At 49.2% G+C, this 25,448-nt stretch overlaps 1 long non-coding RNA gene across 2 annotated transcripts; it reads left to right on the top strand.

Moving 5' to 3' along the window:
• LOC311621101 lies at window positions 1-25,448 on the top strand. 2 transcript variants are annotated; one of them, XR_014794787.1, is made up of 3 exons: window positions 1-561; window positions 5,912-6,028; window positions 7,606-9,219. It is a non-coding gene; the product is annotated as an uncharacterized lncRNA (long non-coding RNA). The 2 variants fall into 2 exon arrangements; XR_014794786.1 differs by lacking the exon at window positions 7,606-9,219 and adding an exon at window positions 23,127-25,448 and having other exon boundaries at window positions 3-561.

Raw genomic sequence — 25,448 nt, 5'->3', positions numbered from 1 at the left:
GAAGCACATGTTTGGCCATGGTAACCACCGTCTCCTAACTCATTCAACCACCAAATTTGGTGACTGCATCAGGATTTTTTCTTGTTTTAAAGCCAACTTAAAAAACAAATATGGATTTTTCAGATGCCATGGCTTCTGCACTGAAAGAAACGTGAACTGAGAGCAAAAGCACTGGGTGTCATTGCGAGGCCGTGGCTCACTGCGTGAGGTCTGCCAGTGAAATCAGCTTCTGTCTTTTTCCACGACTGAGGGGTGTGGGCAGAGGCTACTCCGTGCCAGTTTTAGAAAGACCTCGCCAGCTCCAAGGAGCCCTCCTCGAGCTGGACGTGGACAAGGCCATAGGACTCTCTCTCAGGATGAAGGGAGGGAGGTGCTTCCTCCTGCTGAGCCTAGGGCGCCCCCTGGGGACCACATGGATGAAGGCCCAGCAGCTGGAGGCCGGCAGGCGGACAACCAAACCAGATTCAGAATGTCACCTCCAACATGAACGTCAGCTTCTCCTCCCTCCCTTCCCATGGCGATGCGTGGGTCATAGACGGACTGCTGGCACAAGTCATTCAGGTCAGTTTATTTCCCGCTCATATCAGAGTTTAAAGTGAATTGATGGGAGAGTGGGAGAGGGAGGAGAGGAAGAAGAGGGGTCACTCCTTGGGATTGAGTGAGGCAGAAGTCAAGGAACACAGGGAACACGTGCTCTGTGAACCTAAGAAAATCCTACTGTGAAAGACCCCAGTGCCCTATTCCTGTCCTTTCAAATCTGCAGACTTTACAGCTACCTATTTTACGAAATCATGGGCTTTATAAAATAGCTACAAGACTCAATGAGAACAATGAAATGGGATAATACCAAGTACCTAACACTGTGCTGGGACATAGACGCTCAGTCTGGTGGCTGCTACTGTTGCCAGTAATATTGTTGTTAGATTGGCTCTGCTCTTCTCCTCATTATGAAATAGCCAACTATATTTCTCTACCTTGCCTCTGATAGATCACACAGAAATGCTCTATCTGAAATTTTATTATACCTTATTATTAAAGGTAAGTACAGTGATATGATAAATAAGCCAACTTTCACAAACAGCCCATTTTGATGTAGAATGTGCAATAATCACAACATGTCTTAAACAGCCAACTAGAGTTGCTAATGATATAAAACACGTTATTAGAAAGGTGTTATTACATGGCCAACTAGAGTCAATAAACTATGACAATAAGTTATGCCAAATAGTATATTTTTTACCCTCCCTCATTTCTCCCTTCCTTCCCCTCCCCCTTCTCCTGGTCTCTCTTCCCTCAACCCAGGATGATGGTTCACTGGGCAGATAAAACAGACTGGCACCTGTGAGTGGTAATCAGATGTGTGCTCAGTGACTGGTTGATGTTTTGTTTTTCAATCCTGCCATTGTGTGATGGTCACTGTCCCCACTGGGATTTGAGAATGAAAAGCCACTCCCCTAATCTTCCCCAGGCCTGAACTTCCTCCACTGGGGATTTGCAGTGGGAACTTCTTCCATTTTCCCAGAAATCTCTTTAAAAAGGAAAACAGTTCTGGGAAAGGTGACATTCACGCCCTTAGGACTTGGTATAGAGAAATGTATTTATGCTTTCTTTTTTTCTTTTATCTGAGTTAGCCAAGTACAAGGATCAAAAAGGAGGAGGTGGGAGAAATGGTGAGGGATGTGAGAGATGGAGGGCTTCTAAAGATAAAGCATTCTTTACCTCCCCTTTTGCCCAGGGTCAATCTTCTCTGAGATTAACTGCAATGCAAACACCTTCCTGTAAGGCCAAATAAGGCCAAATTGAACCTCTGATCCTCCCTGAAGACCTGCTGACTTTAATAAACAGGTTTTCCATAAGGATTATCAAGTAAATAAACAAGTGGGTTTAGAGTGAGTGACTCAAGCTGAACTCTCTCATCTTCCCACAGGAGATAGGCCAGCTGCAGCCTCTGCTCACACAGTCTGTCCCCAGTCCCCTCGGTGCAAAGACGGTTTCTCTGTTCTGTGGAAGGCCAAGCCTCCACTGTGTGCTGATCTCTCCTCCCCCTTCTCAAGGACTTCCTTCTTTCCTTACTTCTTTCCTCTCCACCTTTCTTTTTCTTCCACCCATCTATCCCCATCCACACACAGACAAACTAGTCCCTCCTGCTTCCCTCTGCCAGTGACGTCTTCTCAGTCTCCTTTGCCAGCTGCCCCTTCTGTAGTGGTTCTTTAGGCAGAGACTGTCTAGGGCAGTGGTTGGCATACTCATTAGTCAACAGAGCCAAATATCATCAGTACAACGATTGAAATTTTTTTGAGAGCCAAAATCCGGCTTCTGCACATGGGCCATGAAGTTTCAATGGCACTGTACATGCGTACCCGCACGTGGTATTTTGTGGAAGAGCCACACTCAAGGGGCCAAAGAGCCTCATGTGGCTCGTGAGCCAATATGCCAACCACTGGTCTAGACCTTTGCCTGTACTCTCCTCATTTTCCTACCTGCCCTGATCTCATCTAGCCCCATGGCTTCAAAGAGCATCAATAGGCAGGTGATGCTCCCATTTACATTTTTCAGCCTTCACCTCTTTCCTCCGCTCTCTGGACTTGATATATCTGAATGGATGGCTGGTCGACCTCAAAAGGGAACTATTGATTTCTGCATCTCCCCAGCCCGAAGTCACTCCTCCCTCCATCTCAGTAAAGGGCTCTGTTCTCCAACCAGGTCATCAAGTCAAAAAGCTAAGAGAACTCTTTTCCTCACCACCCTCCCTGATTAACCCATTGGGAGAGCCTGTCAAATCTCCCTCCAAATCACATCCCAAATCCATCTGCTTAGCTTTATTCCCCACTGTTGCACCTTTTTCTAAACCATCATAATTTTCCCCCTGAAATAATCTCCTACAGGACTCCAAGATTCCATATTTCTCCACACAACCCATTCTTCATGAACCTGTCAGAATTATATTTTAGGAATGTAAATAATGGTATAACTTTCCTTTTCTTAAAACACTCCAGCAGCTTCTCATTGCACTTAGAATAAAATCAAAACTCCTGGGTGTGAGAGAATCAATCGGGAGAGGGGTGGGGAAAGAGACATATGTAAAACTTTAGACAATAAATTTTAAAAAATCAAAACTTCTTATTATGATAATCAGGTCTGCCATGAAAAATCTCTAAAGGGACATAAATGGAAAACTCCTAAGCTCAGTGGCCAGTTACAGATAATAAGATATTGTCCCAATGCTGACAGAACAAAAATTCTCCATCCTTTAACCCAAACTTTTTTTTTTTAAATATATTCTATTGATTTTTCACAGAGAGAAAGAGAGAGGGATAGAGAGTTAGAAACATCGATGAGAGAGAACCATCGACCAGCTGCCTCCTGCACACCCCCCACTGGGGATGCGCCCGCAACCAAGGCACATGCCCTTGACCAGAATCGAACCCGGGACCCCTCAGTCCACAGGCCGACGCTCTATCCACTGAGCCAAACCGGTCCCGGCTCAACCCAAACTTTATACCAAGGTGACACAGCCTCCTTAATAGCAGAATAACTGCCTCATGATAATTGGGCTTCCTCTCAATATGGAGGCTGGGCTCCAAGTGTAACTGAGAGGTGGGAGCATCGGGTACAATGCATTCTTCTTATGACCTAGCTTTGGAAGTCACAAAGTAATAATTTCTATCAAAATGTGTGGATCAGAGCAGTCACAAACTCCACCGAGATTCAATGGGAGAGAACATATAGAACCCACCTCTCAGTGTTAGCAGTGTCGGGCACATTATAAGAAGAATATGTGGGATGATGGGATATGTAGATGAGTGTGACTAACTTTGAGAAAGATAATCTGTCCCTCATGTGGCCATGGTTATGATTTTATGTTGTGAAGCCAAGTTTTCTTTTAGTAAAATTGTTCCTGGTTCATACACAGGAAGTAAGTAAATAGCTTTATATTCTATCGCATTCCACAAAGATTTGGGGTACTCTGCCTACCAAACAAGTCTGAGAACCATTGGTCCTGTCCAACTGTTTCCTTTTGTAACTGATGGACCAAAGGACTTAAAGAGATAATTGTGATTTGTTTCAAGAAAAGCTATCGCCAATCTCATTCTCACTTTGCTTGATTCTAGAGAGAGTAGAATTTGAAATTGATTCTAAAGGATGGAAGAGTTAGAGTTGGGATGATTGGGAGCTGCTGACTTGTGAGATGGACTTTGAGAAAGTTTGGGGCACTTAGTTTTCCCTTGATGTGGATTCTGAAGAGTCCTGTCTGGCAGTGGGAAGTGGAGGGGGTACAGGATAAGCAGAAGAGGTCAGTGACTGGAAGGGGATGTGACAAGTAGTGTCTCTCAAAGTACCGCTGGTGGACCAACTGAGAGAAAATCGGAATCACCTAGAGTGTTTATCACAAGGCAGGTTCCTAGGTCCTATACCTTTTAAGTCAGAATCCCTGGGAATGGGGCCCAGGAATCTACAACTTAACAGACTTTCAGTGGGTTCTTATGTTACAGAACTGAAAAAGAATTGGTCCACAGGCTCTATTAGAGCCGAATACTAAACACTGAGAATTGCAGTGGAGAAAGATGGGCTGTTTTATTATGAATGGTGCCATCCAGGAGAGTGGGAAGCTAATGCTCAAAAGCCTGGACTCCTTGGTAGCCTGTATGATACAGATTCTATAGGGCAATGTCCCAAGACACCATGTGGTTCAGGGGTTCAGGGTCATGCTGGGAGCTGATTAGTCACAAGTGAGGTAAGGTTAATGAATCATTTCTTCAGGTCTTGAGGACAGCTCTGAGGTCTGCCCTGGCGTCTCTCTGTCTGGTCTCATGGGAAAGTAGCCAGAGGGTGGGTCCACTTTAGGGCTAAGGAACTGAAACATAACTTAGGTCAAGATGTTATCTTTAGCCTGCCAGAGGTCCAGATCATGTGACCATTAGTCAGGCCTGGGCTACTTACTGTCTTCTCTTGCGTAGGGGTTGCTAGTTATTCTGGGAGAAGGCTAGTTCTCTCTAATAGAAAAAGACAGAGACAGAGACAGAGAAACAAAATAGAGATACACACACACACAAAAACACACACACAGATTTCTAGAGCTAGGATTTCAAACTGAATTTAACCAAAGTCATAAAGACCCTCAATTTTACTTATGCACTCCATCATTTGAGAATTACTGAGACAGATGATGAAACTAACTTTGGTTTATAAAATTGAGCCTGCTTTATAAGTTTAAAGCCAACAACCCGAATATCTGTGTGTCACCTGAACACAGCTCATCAAATTAAGTAGATACTGGAGCAAAGAAGAAGAATTGAAGATTTAAGTTTTCCTCAAAATAAAAACACAATTTGGGGCTAAGTGACAAATTACATTTCAAAGAGTTCAATCTTTAGCCTTCAGATACCATTCAGTTATATTTTACAATCCACTGTCATTGTCATTTTCAATAAGTAAATGTCTCGAAAGAAGGCTATAGGTTGATTTCAAGACATCCCTCTATCTACTGCTTCACTTGGTGAGAGAGAAAAACACATGGCTTTTTGTGACACTGGGCTGATTTGAGCTTCAAGAGTCAGGAAACATGCATTTCAATAGAAGCCTGAGGATGAAAAGCTGGAACACTATATGGGGGGCACTTGATATGATCCCATTAGGTCTAGTCTCACAACCCACCCATGGTTTCCATTAATATCTTCCCTGCCTCTCTCTGAAATTCTTCACAATCAATAGCTTATTGTTAAGAAGTCTCTTCTCTAGCCTCAGGCCATTTTCAACAGCCAGCTCCATGTTCCTCTGCCGCCAACCAAGACCCCTTTCTTCTTCCTGACACTAAAGAATGAACTTCCTGATGGCATGCAACCAGCTCAGGGATGTTAAGCCACTCTGGTCACGCCAACGGATCGACTCCTTGGGTCTTCTTGTCTTATAGGACACCCTCACCCATCTAATGGACACCCTAAAATATCACAGATACTCCCACAGAGCTTTGCCCAAGGCAGCTTACGATCTCCATGGCAACAGCCATCCATCTGCTTAACTTTTCTAGGTAAGACAGTTTTCTTTCCCTGGAGAGTACTGATGATGGATCCTATATGCTTTGCATTGTTAGTCTAAGTTTTCTCCTCCTCCTCCTCCTCCTCCTCCTCCTCCTCCTCCTCCTCCTCCTCCTCCTCCTTCTTTTTTAAATAAAAAGGTGTTCTTTAACTTTGTTTCTTGAAGCAAACTGTTGCTCTTTCTTTGGATTTCTCTGTCTTCCTCTCCATCCCACCCCCTTGTCTGCTCCCTGCCCTCCCCCACATTGGTGGGCTGCTCACTGGAGGGCTCTTAAACAACTTTAACACAGTTGAACTTTGTTTGCTGCATATCTGTGTTTTTGGCCTTGTGAGAGAAGGCATTGTGCTAGGAGGCAGAACCATTTGGTTGGAGAATTGTTTAGACTGTGCCAAATAGAACAGTTAAATAGGATGTTTCATAAAATTAAACTTCAAGGGGAAAAGAAGGCATCATTAATACACAAAACAGAAAAAAAAGGAAAAGTTGGCATGGGTAGGGCATTAGGGCATTTAGGTCACACTAAAACAAGAGTCAACTTAGATCTTCATCTCCGCTTCACCAAGTTGGAATTTTCACTTTGAAATGGAATCCAAGGGGTGAACATTTCAGTATATAAAGAGGTAGAATTGGGGGTGGGGATTGTTCATGAGCATAAATCACAGCTTTCATATCAGTGCTTCTTAAAATCCACTGTCTTCATTTTTTTCATCACTCTTCTTCATTTTATTCCCCTGGGATTAACCAGCAAAATGGAATTTATTTTTCCAATGTTCTTTATTCAGTGTACAGAGACTGGAAGTCTATGTCTGTTAGGGTTTATGTCAGGATGGCACACAAATTCTGATCTGTAATGAGGCACATGCTAGTGGAAGAGTGAACCCAAACCCTTCTGGACACAGAGCATCACAATACATCCTGGGTTGGGAACTATGACTAGAGTTCTGTGCTTCACTCCAACACTGGCTGGGTGGTCATCAGCGAGCTTAGGTATCCCATTTCTCATCCATGAATAAGTTGAATGAACTGAACTTTCCTTTCAGCTCCAAATTTACAAGTTACCACCATTCTAGACCCAATATTTCCTCTTACATCTTGTAGAGGAACACTAGGCAAGGTCTTTCTACCTCGGGTATTACAGATCACTTTGCAGGGTTATTAGAACAAAAAAAGAATGTATTCATTTCATGTTCACTGGGAAGGCCTGTATTCTTCATGCTCAGAACGTGTCCTCGTGGAGACAGCAGAGTACATGCCCGGCTCTCATCGTATAGGAATCTTTCCCTAAACGTACCGAGCTCTGGTAAGTAACACGGTTACGGGATCACAGAAACAGGGGAGAAAGGACTGAGGAAAATGCAAGGAAGAAAAGATGTAAAATGAGGACTCCCAGGTGGGTGGGAAGCACAGATCTCCCTGGTGCCCGGATGGGCAGAGTCAGGGTATTTATGAAAAGCCCAGGTAATTCACCGAGAGCATCAAACATGATCATTGTGCAGGAAAAGGCGAAGAACAGAACCTGGCATTTAGCAAGAGCTGTTACTTTTACTGCCACTGTCATTATCGTCACAGATGAGGAAGCAGGTCCTGGAACACGGAGCGATAAGCTGAGATCACACCGCTAATGAGGAACAGAACAGAGAGGAGGACCCATGGTCACTGAATCCAAGGCTGGAGTTCTTTTCTCTCCACTCACCTGAAGGCCAGACAAGCGGAGAGGAAACAGCTCCTGGACCAGCACCCTCAGCCACACGACCAGGGCGTTTGCTTGTTCTCCTGTCGGGTTGTCTTCCTGAACAAGGGCCAGCAAACGTTTTCTGCCAAAGCCAGACAGGATGTGTCTTAGGCTTCTCGGGACACACCACCCCCATTGCCATGGCTCAGCTCTGCCTTCCCCGCACAAAAGCAGCGTGGTGGGTGTGGCTATTCCCACTAGAACTTTCTCTACAAAAGCAGACAGCAGGCTGGAGACCGCTGTCCTGGAGCATCCCTACTGGAGGAAGCCTGGTCAATGGAAAGTCAGGGACGTGCCCAAACAGAGAGACCTTGGCCAGGTCACCTGCCTCTCTGTGCCTCACTTCCCAGGATTACTGTGAGATTGGGCAGGCTGAAATGGGCAGCCCCTTAGGACAGTGCTGGCTCAGGCGAGCCCTGCCCTCCCCTCTCAGAGCTCTGCTGCCCCCTCTGTGGGGCAACCTCTGTTCTCAGAGCTGGAGACTCCGTGGAGAATGAAACAGAGCATCTGTTCTCCTGGGATGAGTATTCTGGCCCAGCAAGTGAGACAAAGGAAAAATCTCCATGTCAGGGGTCAGGAGGCTGATAAAGGCTGGAACATAAAGTAGAACAGGAGTAGGTGGGAGAGGGAGGTGTGTTTGTAAAGTTTTATGTGGGGTGGGCCAGGGGAGAGATTTTGAGCAGAAAACTTCATGAAGGGAGGGAGGGAGGCCTTTAGGTACCTGGGAAGCTTGTTTTAACACTGAAGCAGGATCCTGGGGCCCAGTTCCAGGAGGTGAAGTGGGTGTGGCCATAGCATTGAGCCAGGCTGGGGGCGGGGTGTCTCCTGCCTCCCTGCTCTCCTCCCTCCCAGCTTCTCTCTCCCCAGCGATCTATGCCTCCTTTGCTGTGCTCTTCTCTGACCCTTTGCCACGCTTCTTCTTTTCACTAATATTTCCCTCTGCTGGTGGCATGAGAAGCCAAGGAGGTCATCGCCCTCGGAATCAGCAAAGGCGAGGGCTGGCCCCTGCCAGGGCTCTCCAGGAGGATTTAACCTAATCCCCCCAACACTGGGCATCAGACAGAAAGGCTTAGGAGGAACATGATGAGAACTAATCCAGAGACCATCAAGAGTATTTTGTTGTTGCTCTTTAAACAAGATCCCGAAGTCTTTAGAGAAAGATGCGTTGTTTTGGGTGAATGTGGGGAGGAAGAGACAGGAGGAAGAGACTGCAGTGGGAGTGAGCCAGTGGCTCAGGACTCAGCCCAGGACTCAGAGTACAAGCAGTGCGTGATTACCAGGGCTAATGGGTGGGACATAAATACCCCAAGCCCTGTGGCTGGCAATCTACAGACCATTGACAAGGTAAGCTGCTGTGTTCTGATCAAACAGACATTATACATGTATATCATGGTGGATCTTCTGTTACACTTCCTATAGAAGGAGGGGAATGGGAGATTGGGAAATAGGGGGTGAGAGAAATAGGGTATGAGAGAGACTGAGAGAGAGAGAGAGAGAGAGAGAGAGAGAGAGAGAGAGAGAGAGAATCTCCCAGGACCAGGACCATCGGTAATCAGGCTCACTGTGTAATGCGCTGAAATCCCACTGTGCTCAGAAGTCTGTGGATGCACCTGCCTGCAGAGAAGCATGCCCGTATTTTCACAGGAAGGCGGCAGATGGGCTAGCGGCTCTCCCGTGCTTCTCAAACTCGAATGTGACAGGAATAAGCTGGGAGTTTTATTCCAGCCCAGAGTCTGAGCCGTGGGTCACGGGCGGATCTGAAAGTCTGCGTTTCTATGAGCTCCCGGTTTGGCACACACTGGCTGCTGCTCCAGGGCCTCATTTGATATAGTGGGCTCTTTAGTGCAACCATAACCCCTAACAGCTGAAATTACACGCACTATCGATTTCATCCAATGCTAATGTTTTTAACAACATGCCTTGGCTAGGAGTGGGCAGGGTGTTAATTCTGGGCTGGGGAACCTCTGGAGTTCATAAACAGAAGTTTCCAAGATTTGGTTTGGGAAAATGTTAATAAATCTAGGGGGGATGTTCCAAAGGGAGTCCCGTGATGGTCTAGGTGTGCAGAGGTCTGGAAGCCAAGTGAGCGCTGATCCAGCCTGGACCCTGGTGTGAGCAAGGCCTACCCTGAGCGTGCTGGAGCGCCAGGCAAAGCTGTACCTAGCACACCCATTAGCCCTGGGCAGCTTGTCTGGGCTTGTTGGCCTTGGGCGCCATCTCGTGGGCAAAGAGAAAACTTTTTATGAAAGAGTCCTAGAAAGTGATTGATCCTTTGCCAAGGGCATCCCTGGCCTACTGTCCTTCACAGCCCCATGGGGCCCCTGGCCACCAGAGCTGACTAGAATGAATGTGCCCTCCCAATCCTGGCTAGTCATGGCTTTAAATGCAGCAGCTCCTGTCCCAGGAGCCGGGGATGTGGTAGATTGAATTGGGATTGTGACCCCAATTCTTCATCTCGCCCCAGAGTCACATCCTTCATCATGTGACGTAGCATCCTATTAGGAACGAAGTATACTTCCTCATCCCTTAGCCCTGGGTGTGGCCATGGGACATGTGTTGCCCAGTGGGATGTTAAAAGTCACAATGCAAACAGAGGCTGGAACTGTGCCTAGCCAGGTGGACTCGCTGTGAAAACATGTTCTAAGAATCCCACTGATCCAAGGGTGAGGAGAGCCTCCTTGAACAGACCTGGACCAACCTGCACTGAGGGCCCAGCCCAGCCCTGACCTGTGGCCGTGTGAGCAAAAGTACATGGTTATGCATGGAAACCAGTGGCTGGCCGGCCTCCCTCCTGCAGCCAGAGTCCAGGAGTTGAGCTGGACAACTGGGAAGATGAAAGACCACCTTTTCCTCGTCTGTGCCTGAACTGTGTTCGTAAGATCTACATGCACATCATACCTCTGGCCTTTCCATCACTCCCACCTTTCTGCCAGGAAGTCTCCCAGCTCTCAAGGTGAAGCAATAGATATAACTGCACCCACAGATATCCTATAGGGAGCATGAGAAGGTCAAGTTCACCTTGGAGATCACCCATGGGAGCTACCAGAACCATACTCTCTGAAGTGATTTGGCCCAAATGCATGACCTTATTGCTCCATTCGAGGGGAGGAGGAATGGAGGGATTTGCAGGTCGGGGCTGGAGTTGGTTGTGCACAGAGCTAAGCATGTTCCCTGGGAGTCGTCTGCCATGGAAATCTGGTGTGATCCAGAAAAGGGGGGACCCACATTTCTAGTGCATCTTCTGTCTCAGGGAGTACTATATCCAGGCTCTTCCCAAATTATGTGCCCCACTCTGAAAGCTTTGGGGAGAAAGTGGGCCAGTATTTATTATTCCTCACTGACACAGCCTTTGAATTTTTTCTTTGTCCAGACAAATTCCCTTAAACATTCTCTGGATAGACTCTGCCTCCCAGTCCTCGTGGAAGTAGGTGGCTCATTTGTTAGAATACTCCTGCTGCCCCTCCTTCCATTCCTCCTCTATTAGAGGTGCCAACTGTTGGGTTTTGGTTTTTCCACTTTTTAGTTCTTTAACTTTGGGAAAGTCCTATAAGTCTCTGCTTGCACTTGCTCGTCCTTAAAATGAATTAAATAATAGTACCTATTTCATAGGGCGGTTGCAATGATTCAATAGCAAAGTCAGTGCTTAGGCTGATACCAAGAATAGGACGTACTCTGTAAGATTTCGCCATTATTATTATTAGCTAACTTTCCAACATAACAAATTGAATAATGGTAGTAATAATAACAAAAGTAATAACTTCCTTTGTTTAAGAACTCACATACCAGGCAGTATTCTAAGTACTTCGCCAACATCAGGTTGGTGTTTAAGAGTGGTTAAGGCCTGGCTGGTATGACTCCATGGTTGAGCATTGACCCATGAACCAAGAAGTCACCAGTTCAATTCCTGATCAGGTCACATGCCCAGGTTTCAGGTTCGATCCCCATTAGGGGTTGTACAGGAGGCAGCCGGCTGATGCTTCTCTCTCATCAGTGATTCTTTCTCCCTATCCCTCACTCTTTCTCTCTCTCTAAAACCAATAAAATTGGGTTGCTGGGTTTCTTTTTTGTTTTTTTGTTTTTTTTAAAGAGTGGTTAAGTTTCTGGAGCCAAAACTGTCTGATCAGATAAGGGGATTGGACAAGATCAGATACGCAGCATCAATGTGTTCAATTTCTCAGGATTCATAAACCAGATGGGAAGGGAAAAGTGACTTATTGCTTGTGGAATTCAGGCATCAACTGTGATGTCGGAGGGTGTGGTGGAGGGAATGACACGAAAGGCCTGGACGTTTCCAGTACCTTTTCAATCCCAGCATGCTTCGCTGGCCACAGGGCAGTTCCTGCTCAGCCGACCGCAAGATGAGCTCCCCGGGCTGTGTTTCCAGGTACCTGGGGGGCCACCCACGGACAGACACGGAAGGACCTTTCTTCTCTGCCAGGACACGCGTGCTGCCCATCATCTCCTGGCCTGAGAGGAGATCTGCTCCCATGGCATCAGCCTCGGTAACAAGAAGTGGCACCAGCGGAAAATCAAGCAATAAACAGGTGGAGAGAAGTAATAGCTTGAGCCGTGGCTGGACGGCATTCAATGTCTGTCTGCAGTACTCACTTGGGTTTTAACTCACTAACCCTTGGTCAGAGCCTGCGGTTCTGAAAAGCAATCAGAGAGCGGCTGCCAAGATATTGGGAGGTTCCACTGTGCGTTGCTAACCCAGCGCTAATCAAATCAATGCACGCGCGACGAACTGTGAAATTGAGAACATGATTGTCCTCCATCCCTCAGCCAAAGGAATAAAACAGCCATTTGGCCTTTATTTCAGATGCCAAAGGAGTCACGAATCATCTGCTAATCTGCACCTTGGTCTGAAACAGTGAAAGGCTGTGTGTCTAATGGCGTTTGTCAGTAAGGAGAAGACTTTGAGGAAGAGGGTCCTGGGCTTGCCAGAACCCCGACTTCAAATGAAAGCTATCAAAACAGCGAGGCGGAGGGCTGGACCTGAGTTAGAAAGCCTGGGTTAGGAGCCCAGACTCTGTCATTCCGTGCGGTGTGAAGTGAGGGTAGTCATTCCTGTTTTACATCATCAAAGTGAAGTTTAAAGGATGTCCTGTTTGTGGAAAGCATTGTTTTAAGTGTAGGAATGAGTGAGTAGAAGACAGGAAATAAGGTGTGCAAATATTTCCATTTCAGTTTGAGGGATTACTGGGTAGGATATTTTTGCAATTTAACCACAGGTGGTTTTTTTTTGTTTTTGTTTTTTGGGTTTTTTTTGTTTGTTTGTTTGTTTAAAAAACAGCACTTAAATTTGTTGCTATAAGTACCACTCTCATACCATGAACAAAGGCAATAGGACTGACTGAGGTCTTAGACCATGTGGGACATCAATTCCAATCAACCAACATTTGCTCAGAGCATTCACTGAGTTCGTGGCCCTGAGCCCATTGCTGTGAGACACACGACAATGATTCAGCGACTGCTCTCACAGCGCTTACAATGGAATGGACATCGCATGGGATAAAATAAGCCAATTTTCTACAAGATGACAAATGACAAGTGCCCAAAGATGCCCAAAAGGTGTTAGACAATAGCAAGGAGTTAACAGGTGACCTCTGGGTGGGAGATCAGAAAGAGTGTGGTGGAGGAGAGGGCGTTAGGGTGGTGGGTCCCTCAGTGTCTAACCTGAAAAATGTACCAGAAGACACATTTCTAAGGTAGAGGACTTCATCCAGGGGATTAGTTACGAAAACACAGTGTGGGCCAGAAAAGCAAAGCCAGGGATGCCAGGCGGCCCAGAGATTCTTAGCTGGAGGAAGAAACTTTGGTCACCTTGGCTGCAGAAACAGAGGAGGCGATGTTACCGGGCTGAAGGCCACCCTCCCACACTGAGGTGCCTCCCAGCTGCTGTGACCCCAGCGGGGCTGCACCTGGAACAGTCCTGGGACCACGAGGTCACGTCCCTGGTGGGAGCACCACATGACAGAGCTGATTGCCAAGGGGCCTGCTTGCTGGTGCTAGGACCCTGAGCTTCAGCGCTGGGACCAGGAGAGAGCCTCAGTGCCACCATGCCCCTGCCCCAGGGGCCAGAGCCCAGGACTGTTCCTCACTATCTGCCCAGCAGAGTCCTCCACACCCAGAGACAGTATACAGCTGGCCCTCTACCCCCCCTCGCTCTCCAACACCAGTGAGCGCGCCCCCTGGTGGAGCCTAAGCAGAAGACGCCTGGTAAGGGCCTCTGGGACAGGGACCCAGAAGCCCCAGCTCCCACCCCCTTGCAGAGTGGACGGGCAGAAAGCAAGCAGGCATCTGCAAGCAGCAAAGGGAAAGGTGGCGAGAAGCAGGGAGGGAGGAAAACTTCTCAGGATTGCTGGGGTTCTTTTCCCAGCCTTACACAGGGCTCAGCATTCTGGAGAAAGGGGCTGCGTGTAGATGATTAAAAAGTCCGGAGATAAAAGATAATTTTGAAAGGCATTGGGGGTCAGAGGAGCTTCAGCTAAAGGGAGCTAAAGACTCTTCCCTTGACTCAGGACCCTGCTTTTATTATAACACAATTTGTCCCAAAGCAAGGTAGAAATATACACTTCAAAGGGTAAGGTATCAAAGGATTTACAGAATCATTGTCAGATTGAGGAATAGCCTACAGCTGTTCAGGTGTTTGGCCAACAGGAGGCAATAAAATGCCCTGAGCTGTTTGGCAGCTAACAATTATCCTATTCAGGTTTGGAGGAAGTGCCTTAGCCGTTTCCCACAGGTAAACTACATGTGTGGCTCAACCCAAGCTTCACCATCTTTTGGTAAAACTCTTGTAATTATTACATGCTGGAATTGGCTCTTGGCATAGGATGAATGATGAATGTGAGCATCTACCAGGTGCCAAGTGATTGACTTACATTATCCCCTCAAACTCATACTCAGTCGTCAGAGGTACATGTTAGTTACCATTTTACAGATGAGGATTGAAGAAATTAAGGAAAAAGTCCACATTCCTACATATGATAAACAATGGAGCTGGGATCCAGACCCATGTCTGACCCTGAAAGTACACTGGTCCATCACACGGTGCCTTCAGGGCAGCAGGAGGAAGACAGATGTAAGATGTATCAGCAAGTGACCAGGTCCGGTGAATGGGACAGGTCATGGGAGCAAGTGGAGGAGTGGGAGGTGTTGAGCTGGAATCACTGGGCACTGAGAGAGGGGAGAAGGGAGAGACCACTGAAGGAAACTGAGATGGCAAGGGGAGGCACTTCAGAGACAGGGAGCTCAGATCCCATTGGACATGCTGAGGAGGGACAAATAGATGGAGCCATCCATGGGACAGTTGAATGCAACTTGGGACCATGGGACCAGCAGCAGAAAGGAAATGGATTTGCGGGCAGCCCATATTGAGATGATGGCATGGGCATGTGCATGGGTGAGAAAAAGTTACCCAAGGGCAGGATATGCATGTATGTGGTCCAGGCAGGGCGTGTGGAGGGGCTGAGTGCGTACACATCCTCAAGTGTGTCCTGAGGTAGGTCTCCTTTCTAGTTCTTCCTCTCAGCGGTTCTCTTGTGATTTATATACATGGGGTGTGTTCCAGGGTATTGTTCAGAATGAAGGGCGTGGAAGCTGGGGCTCCCAGGTCCCTGTCCCAGAGGCCCTTGCCAACTGTCTTCTCCTTAGGTTCCACCAGGGGGCATGCTCACTGGGTGTTGGAGAGCAAGGAGGGTAGAGGGCCAGCTGTACTATCTCCAAGTGTGGAAGGCTCTGTCCCGTAGATAGTGAGGGACAGTCCTGGCTCCTGGGGCAGGAGATCTGCTGCTGGTGACATCAGTGCTGTGCACGCACAACTCGCTCCATCTTCTCAGCAGCCACGTTCAGCACCGCAGATGCTGAGGATGCTGTCCGGGGCTGAAAACCCAGGCACCCAGAGCCCCACGCTGCATCACCCACCTGTTACTAGGGGCCTCAGGACAGTCCCCACGCACAGCCTACAGGATTGGATTTCTGTGGCAGCAGGTGGGGATCCCCTTCCCCTCCCTCCGCCCCAAAAAGGTTTATTGGGCCGGACCACCTTGTCCTGCCTGAGGGGCCCTCCTGGCTGGCACACGCTGAGCAGCCAGGCTGCCCCGTGAAGAGCGGTCACTGAGGAAACGCTACGTCTCATTACAGTCATGTCACCACGGCCACCTTCGTCTCTCCACCACCAACCAGAGCCCGACCTCAAATGTCCATTTGGACATGGATCATCCCAAACGGCTGAACTTTATTTTTTTCTCATTGATCAGCTGCCTCCTGCATGCCTCGCACAAGGGTTTGAGCCACAACCCGGGCTCATGCCCTTGATGGAATAAAACCTGGAACCCTTCAGTCCGCAGGCTGATGCTCTGTCCACTGAGCCAAATTGGTTAGGGCTGAATACCTGATTCATGACTTTGCAAGTTCAGAGAAGTTAAATTCACCTCCCTGACTTCTAAGATACAAAGTACCCTTACAAAAACTTGTAAATATAGAACCTATTTTATTCAAGCTAGACAAGTGCCCAGTCACTCTAAAATTCAGGTCTTTTTATTAACACCTGAATCTGAGAACGTGGATTAGACTTGAGACCTAAGTTGGCCTCCTACTAACACCCTGAGTCTGTCTTTAGGACCCCCATGTGGACACAGACAAGAGTGTGGTGAAGGCCTGGGGAGTAGGGGTGGGGGAAAGAGGTCAATGGGAAAGGAGAGGATAACTGTAATACTTTCAATAATAAAGGTAATTTAAAAAAGAAATAGAACCACTCATGTAGAGAAGCAGAACCAAAGAACGGACTCTTACGCCAATTGCCAAACAGCCAGAGCTGCCAGGTGGCATACCTGTAGTCACATACACCACACAGCATACAGGGCACAGAAAAGGGCTTACAAAACACAAACAAACAAACAACAACAAAGGTCTTGCAAAGACAGCGGCAAAACGCTTCTTCACGCAGAGGAAAAATCGCTAATCTCTTTTAATTCTATCACATCATCAGGAATCCAACAGCCTGAACTTTAAAAATAAGAATCTTGTACGCAACGTTCTATCGTGGCAGAATACCCTGACTAACCCCGGAAAGCATTTTGCCCTAACTTAGTTATAATCGACTGGAAACGTGCTCTCCCGGCTGCTGAGGATGAGGCTTCCCGGCATCTGTGCTACACAACCATCTCCATGACAATGCACACATACACTTGCTATGTGACAGCTGCATAATTGTGGTTTCTTCCAGGCAGAGAACTTTTTAAGCCCCTTAATTTTTTCCAAGGGGAAAATAAACAAATGCAAAACAGGCCAAGCCAGAGGAAAGAAACCGTCAATGTCATGGCTGCGCGTAAGCTGCAGGTTCATTGGCCAGTCGCCCTTTGACTTTAGGGTAAAGCCCTTCGCCAATGGGTTCTGTTCAGTTCGCACTGAGTGGCAATGTTCACGAATGACCACCAGAGGGCAGTCATGGCCTCAAAATACACCAGGAAAGCTCTCTCCTCCATCCCCAAAATGAGCATTTGGCAGGTTACACGCTCTAACTTCGGCCATCTCTCTCAACTGCTGTATAAATAACCAACATGATGGAAAATAATGTGCCAGACTTCCCCAGTTAAACTCCAACTCTGCCCCTTACTAGCTGTGTGACCTGGGCAATTTCCTTAAACTCTCTGGGCCTGCCTCCCGCCTCATTTCTATAACAAGGATACGACAATAATCCATATCTCATAGGACATTGGAAGCATTTAATGAGTTGATATTTGTCAGAACAGAGCCTTGCATGTGGTAAGCTATTAAAGTTATAACTGTAGTTATTACTTAATAGTATTATATTAAGCTCTCATTTTCTCTTTGAGTACCAGCTAAAGTGTCCAAGGACAAGGGGCATGAGGAGGAGGGAGGGAGAGTGTCGACCATGCCAGGATCTGTGGGTGGGGAGGAGAGGAGGTCAGAGATGCCTGCACCCTGCAGGGAAGTGTCCTCAGAGACAGTGAGATGGAAGAGGGACAGACCCACGCGTGGGCCACGGGATGGCCAGCAGGCACCTGGTATGGGAAGGAAGGGCTGGAGGCAAGGGGAGCTGCCCTTCCAGCAGCATGGAAGCCGGTTCAATTAGCTGCCACCTGGGGGGTCGCCCTGAGGTGCCTGCCACCTGGGCACCAAGGACAAAGGACAGCCCTCGGAGAGAGAGGCCTCGGGTTATTTTACAACCAGCCTACAGCAAAGGCATGAATATGCTAGGGCCCTAATAGGCAAACGGCAGCTCATGAGCCACATGCGGCTCTTTGGCCCCTTGAGTGTGCCTCTTCCACAAAATACCACGGCCTGGGAGAGTCTATTTTGAAGAAGTGGCATTAGAAGAAGTTTAAGTTTAAAAAATTTGGCTCTCCAAAGAAATTCCAATCGTTGTCCCATTATACTTGGCTCTGCTGACTAATGAGTTTGCCGACCACTGTGCTAGAGTGTCAGGGGCGTCCAGGAGGACTCACAGGCAGGAAGAGGTGGGAGGGAGCCGCGTGCTCTTCTGCAGCCTCAGGAGCCTCTGCGGAGGGGCCCGGAGGAAATTCCCATCCAGGCTGGTGGAGTAGCAGCTGTGCCCGTGACAGGGCTGTGAGCACATGTTCCAGCTCTGTCTCCTCCCGACATGGCAGGATGGCCGTCCCTGCCCACCTGAGGTCAGCTGGTGTGTGACTTCCATGTTCTGTTTTTCCTCTGCCCTGATGCTGCTCCATGAGCTCACGTCCCGGGTGACCACAGGACAGGGCTGAGCTGCGATCAGCACGCAGCCGGAATAAGAAATCAACCGTGGCCGAATGGTGGGGCATTACCATTATCTTACTTGTTACTGAAGCAAAACCCAGCCTGCGCTGCCTGAGCCCACGTCTATCCTTTGTACAGCCCTCTGCCCTGTGCATGGATGGTTTCCCACGCACCCCTTCGCCTGGGGAAGCACTCCAGTGCAGGCCTGTCCCAGGCAATGAGAAGTGGTGGGGGGGGTCCCAGAAAGCTCAAGGTTCGGGGCTCCAGAACAGAGTGGCAGGGCCAGGACCCCGTCACCCTCCCGAGCCTGATGCCTGCACCCCAGCAAGCGTGTGCTGGTGCCAGTGTGAGAGGGGGCACTGGCGGCGCCGTCGTCACTGCCATCATGCTTCCTCCGATGGCTCCCTCCTGGCGAACCGCATGACCAGGCCCCACAGAGCTGGTGCGCTGAGAGACAGGCAGATGTGGCCCCGTGAGGACAGACAGCAGGCAGCAGCCCGGGAAGGCCAGCTTGCCGTCACTGATGACCTGACATCGATTGGCGTGAGCTTCCCACCGGCTCCTGGAACCCACTTCCCCTCCCTGCCACGTCCCTAGTCACCATTTCTTGCTCTGTGCACGGAGCTGTCCTCGCACCTCTGTCCCCAGGGCCCCCTTTTCCTGGGAAACTGGCAAACAGCTCCACCTCATTTCTGTAATGAGGATATGACAATAATCCATATTTCCTGATAGACGTTGGGAGCATTTAATGAGTTGCTATTTGTTAGAACAGAGCCTTGCATGTGGTAAGTTATTACTAAGTTATTGCTACCGGGCACGAGGCTGTGGACAGCCGCTGCCCCACCCGGCACAGGGGTCCCAGCTGTGTTTCACCTGCTCCCCCGGCCCTCTCGGCATCCCAGAGCAGCTCGGCAGGCTGGCCAGGGAGGCACCCTGCACCCGGACATTTCATTGCGCCTCCAATCACATCCTGTCATTGGCGGCCAGTGCCCCTCTGCCTGAGTCTGCACCCCACCCTTCGCTGCTGGCTCGGAAGGGATCAAAGGAGCCCGTCCATGTCCCTAATCTCCCTAATCCTCACCCTGTCCCGGCCAGGACGCAGGTCTCATCACCACCGCGCTCAGGTGAAGAGAAGGCCCAGCAGGTCTCGGGGACGGGCCCAAGGTCACCCCGGGAGCTGGTGGCGGAGCTGGGGACAGGACGCGGCCGCTCCTCTCCCGGGTCATCCGTCTCCATCAGACCCCGCCGCCCGCCGCTCCCGCTGCCGTTCTAATTGAAGATCATGTTCTTCCTCACTTCCTGCCCTGAACACGGCGACAGCTGCCACTCGCTCCGGCTGGCGGGACTTCAGTGGGGGGTGAGGTGATCCCTCACGGGGTGGGCGAAGCCGCAGGATCAAAGGGCCCATCCCTAAGGGAAGATCCTCTTGTACTTATAAAAGGGGAGCCCCACTCCACTGCGTCCCGACTTTCAGATGACACGGTGTGGGCCGCAGGCTCAGAGGGACCCTGCCTGTGTGTGTGTGTGTGTGTGTTGGGGGGGGCGTGGTTAGGGTGGGGGCGAGGCCGGGCTGGGAGGAGGAGATCTCATGGAGAGAAAAAAATGTGTGTCACTGGATGCAAACTTCTTGCTTCCCCCAAGCGCCCCCAAAGGAGCCTGGTCTTGGGGAGAAGCCCGGGGTGCGGCCCTGGACAGCCCAGCACCCTTTCTCCTCCTGGGGACGATGCTATAGGGTTGCAGGAGGATTACAAGCGGGAGGACTAGATCCGCTCTCCCCTTTCCATCCACGGCCCAGGTCCTGCAGCCTGGACCTCAGATCTGGGCTCTCAGAGGGCTTCTGCTCTGCGTGGAGGCTGGGGACCACGGGGACAGCTGGGGGAAGCCATTGTGCTCCCGGGTGTGAGAGGAGCAGGGTGCAGGGAGTGGCTGTCCCTCCCTCGGGCCAGTCAGGTCCCCGCGGGGCCAGGCAGCAGCCTGGAGCGAGGCTGTAACACACCCCGAGCACGGAGGGTTGAGAGGAGCGGGGATCTCATCTTGCCCTTGGAAATCTGAGCGGTTTGGTCCAGGCCAGGAGGAAATTGAAAAACTTCCCAACCAAAACGCCGACTTCCCGAAGAGATAAAGAGCAGCTCAGGGTCATAAATCCGTGCCAACACCCAGGCCCAGAGGTCAGGCCAGGGCTCAGAGGCGAGGAATGCCCTGGCCATCGGGATCCCTTCACCACAAGCACCCCAGTCACAGGGGCCCGAGGACACCAGAACACCCCCACCCCACCCCTGCGCCCACAGGCCACGGCAGGCCCCGCAGAGGGCAGCGGAGCCTGAGCACCGGCCTGCGTTCTGCAGGGCGGCGTTTTGCTTGGAGCCCAGCGGGGCTGGTTCAACAAAGGGAAGCAAGTCATCAGGGAGCCGGTGTAAACAGCTGGCAGCCTCCACTCTCCGAGCTGAGAACCTGAGCTGAACCAGAGGCTGCTGACCAGTGCCAGCCCCACCCCCAGAGGGGCCGCCTGCCCAGCTCTGCACGGAGCTGTCCTGGAATGACTGTCCCCACACCTCTGTCCGGGCAGGTGGGCCCTGCGAAGGCGGCCCCAAGGCCCGCAGGGACCCCTAGAGGGCCCAGGACGCCTGGGGTGGGCTGCCACGAGAGGGCTGGGTTAGGAGCGGGACCCTGTGACTTCCCACATGCCCGGTTCCCCCTCTGGGTGCATTTCCCATGCCCCCTCTCACGGCAAAGTCTCCGTCAGCCCCACACTGTGAAAATCTCCAGAAAGGTGTCCTAGAGGCAGAAACATGCCTCTGCCCTTCACATGGAACTCGTCAGATCTGAGTGTCACGGAGGGTCGTGGGTAGGAGTCATTTCCAAGGGCAAAGGTGAGCCTGCTGGCACGAAACGGCTCTATTTCCGTCTTTGAATCACTTTCCACTTCTAGAGCTGGAGAAGGTCTAGGCCAGTGGTCGGCAAACTCATGAATCCACAGGCCGTGGTGTTTTGTGGAAGAGCCATGGGTCTAGGCAATTCAGGGATGGCACTGCGAAGGCAGATAACCCCTCTGATCTTTCTGTGGCTTAGTGGTTGAGCATCAGCCTATGAACAAGGTCAAGATTGGATTCTCTGTCAGGGCACATGCCTGGATTTCGGGCTTGATCCCCAGCAGGGGGCATGCAGGAGGCAACCGATCAATGATTTTCTTTTATTATTAAGTTTTCTATCTCTCTTCTTCTCCCTTCCTCCCTGAAATAAAAAATATATATGTATATTTAGAATGCTACATTTTTCTCTAAAGAACTTGAACCAATGTACACTCCCACCAGCAGGGCATATGATTTCTCAGCTTCCAACGTCCATACCCTCACTTGGTAGTGTCAGACATTTCTACCCCATCCGATGGGCACACAACGGTGACCTTTTGTAGTTTTCACTTGCATCTTCCTCCTAACAATGACGGATGTCATATGTTAGGCAGCCACACCCATTTTCTCCTCGAGTTTGCTTCTTCGTAGTTTTTTCCTACCTTTGATTTTTAACGAGGGTGGACTGTAGCTACTCCCTAGCTCAGGAAAGGCATAGATTGCATGGCCAGATCTCACTACTGCGAACTGCATGCTTGAGGGATTCATAATGCAGCGCCCACCCGGACCACAAGAATTTGTGGGCGAGCATCCCCTCTCCTCAGGTTCATTCAATGTAGCCATACTTCCTCCGCGCAGGGGCTGAGCGTGAGTCTCCCGACTGAGGGCTGAGCTGGCTCCTCCAGCCTGTGCTGCTGAGCTGAGGCTGAGCCTCTGCAGTTGAACCGGGGAGGCCTGAGCACGCCCCAGAGGGAGACCGTGCACACTGGCTCTCCGCGTGCAGAGTCGTGGAGGGACAGCTCACACTCTAATACTGAGAATTTTCTGGGCTTGATGGGGAAACATGTATTCCTGGTATTTTCCAAAGTTGCAAAACGCTAACATTTATTTGGAGACGTGTCACAAGCGAAGCCAAAGGAAACAGGCCCAAGGTTGAATTTGAGATTTCTCTACCTGCAACTCCAAGCAGAGTGTGCCCCGAGAGGGGTCAGCCAGGAAGAGGCCAAGAGCCTATTGTGTCGGTTCTTGCGTAACCCTTCTCATGGCGAACTGACTTTGTTTACAACGAGAAGGATGGTAGCAAGAGGTTTAAACGAGTCAGGATACCAGAGGCCGTGGGCACAGGATTAATCAACCCCGGCCTGCGAGTCTGTCTGGGCCTGATCGTGTGCGTTCCAGCTGCGGTCACTGCACTGTTGTTGGTTGGACTGGTTCACAAAGGACAGCACTAATGTGGTCGGCCGATCCACAGTGGATATGCCCTGTCCCCTCCCAGAAAAGACTACACTCTCCCTGTCAGGGCCAAAGGGGAAAAGTTGCTATTGTGGATTTGGCATTGACACACAATTCATGAGACATTAAAGAGGCAGAGAGGAGAGAGTTTTATTTTTCCCAGCTCCAGCCTCCTCAAAAATATGTACACACACAAACACACACACACACACACACACACACACACACACACACAAAACTCAGTTCAGAAAAGCATATCTCTTCCCCATAATCTCTCATTCTACTGATTTTAGTTTCTCCCATGTCTCTTCCAGGAAGCAAGAAAAGCCAAAAGTCAGAATGAAGGAAACCACAACAACAACAACAAAAAAGCAAGAAAAAATGTAACTATCAGCTCTGAAATTCACAAAGGAATGAACAAACATGTTTAACAGATCATGAAGCAAACCAACAGACCATCAATATGTTAGTTAATTAATGCATAACTATTAAGTGCTGTGTGCACTCTGTATTAGGGCTTCCCCTGGGCTCCTCAAACAGGCATTTAGGAATATCCCACAGTTGTGCTGTGTTGGCTTTCCATAGCATCTTAGACACAGCCAATAAAGGAAATAGAGGAAAGAGAGAACTAAGTAGAGAATAAATAGAAGATTAAATAAAAGGACTCGGATGAAGAGAATCTTTGAAATACATGAACCTTGACTAATCAGTCCCTTGCAAATTTCTATCAAGGTCCTAGTAGATGCTGTCAATGCTATGGCCTATAAGCAGTTGAATAGTATCTTTCCAAACTCTGGGCTTCAGATTTATCAGCTGGAAATTGGGGATAATAGTTGTACCTCCCTTGAAGTTTATTGTGAATGTCAAATGAAAAATAACAGTCCAAGCATGCAGAAGAGCATCTGGTGGGGTAACCAGGAAATCAACATTAAGGAAGGAGACAAATCATAAGTGCATAGAAACCGAACAATAAAGACATCAATAGAAGAGATGTCAAAATGCAGTGCATTATTAATTGCCAAACAAGTGTTTCTCGCCCCTGAATGTCAAAACCGAGGGCACAGAGCAAAGAGAGAGCCAAAAGAGTTTGGTTTCTCTCACTAGCCAAGCACCTGCCTTTTGCACGTGTCTGAGAAGCTGCAAACTGGGTCCCTCCAGAGACACCATGGATCGTGATGGGCTTTTGGGAAAGGACTCAGAGCTGACCCTTAGCATGGAGGCGGTGCAGTGAGGTGCTGGAGCCTGCAGCCATGGTGCCTGGACTGCCCAAGTTCAAAGCTCAGCATGGACACTCACTACTTGTAGGCTCCCGGGAGTGTAGTCTCAGTTTCCTCATATGTAAATGAAGAATAATAATAGTACCTATTTGGCATGAGGATTAAGTGAGAGAGTTCACATAGAAAGAGTACCCAGCATACACGAGTTAGAGTGTGTCTCTACCTTGGAGGCTAAACCAGCTGCTTCTTCAAGACCTCCAAGCAAAGAAATTCCACAACCTGCTCTGGTCTTCCAAACTTCCTCCTGTTAGGAAATCCTCCTTTTCTAATAATTTGAGAGGGCCATTAAAGATTTTAATAAACCAACTCATTCTCCACACGAGGAAACTAAAGCCGGGAAAGTGTAAGCGATTTGACCAAAGTCAAGTGGTAGTTAGTGGCAGAGCTGGGGCTGGCTCCCAGTGGTCCTGATACCCAGATCCATCCACTGCTGCCTTCTGCCGGCGCTCTCATTCTGTGCTCATTGGCATGGGGGCCCTTTGGTCCATGTAATTCCAAACTCTTAGGCAGGGCAGTCCAGGCTCTCTATGGTCTGCCCCTCACTGGGTTCCCAACACACAGTATCTTCTTCCCCATGTGGGCTCTGGACAAATTGCAAAATAAAACAAATAGTGTAATCATGGCCTGAGAATCACCTTTATTGCTGATAAAGGTGAAGCTGGAGAACACAGCTTAGTATGAGAGCTGGTGGGCCTAACAGCTGATCCCCAGATTGGGCAAACTCCCCCACAGAGCCCCAGGCATGTGGACTGGGACAGGGAGGATCAGATTTCCATGTGGCAGACAATCGTGGTCTCAAGAGGAAAGAGGACAAGTCTAAGCAACATATGCCTAAGTCTTCTTCCCTAACTTATCAACCAGAGAAGTCACAAGCAGGAGAGGAGTCAGGAGTGTACATAGGCAAACTCCCTTTCTTAGAAACCAAGGGTGGGAAAGTCTTCCTTTCTAGCCTCACCTCTTTCCAACCACCTTCCTCTTGCTCCCTACTCTCTGGCCCTACAAACCAACGTAGCCGATAGCCGCACTCTGTTCCAGGTTCTGCCCACGCTCTTCCTGTTCAACAGAGTGCCTGTGCCCTCTGGGTCCCTTTGGGTCAAGTACCCACTCATCTTTCAAGACCCTGACCATGCTTCACTCTCTAATGAAGGCCTTCCTTCCTTTTCTCAGGTCCACCCTCAACTCCCTGTGGTTCGTTGTGTCCCCATTGTGTTCAGTACAGATGTTCAGCCCTTTCAGCATTTAATTCCACTTACTGTCCTACAGGCAAAGGCTACATCATACTCATCTTATGTCCCAAGCTTCACACAAAACTTTGAACATGGTAGGTCTTTTCAATAACTTTTGGTTGAATAAATGGTG

The sequence above is a fragment of the Pipistrellus hanaki genome (assembly GCF_964339955.1).
Source record: "Pipistrellus hanaki genome assembly, chromosome: 4".
Taxonomy (NCBI): Eukaryota; Metazoa; Chordata; class Mammalia; order Chiroptera; family Vespertilionidae; genus Pipistrellus; species Pipistrellus hanaki.
The sequence above is the reverse complement of the archived record's forward strand: the minus strand, read 5'-3'. Positions and strand labels throughout refer to the sequence as shown.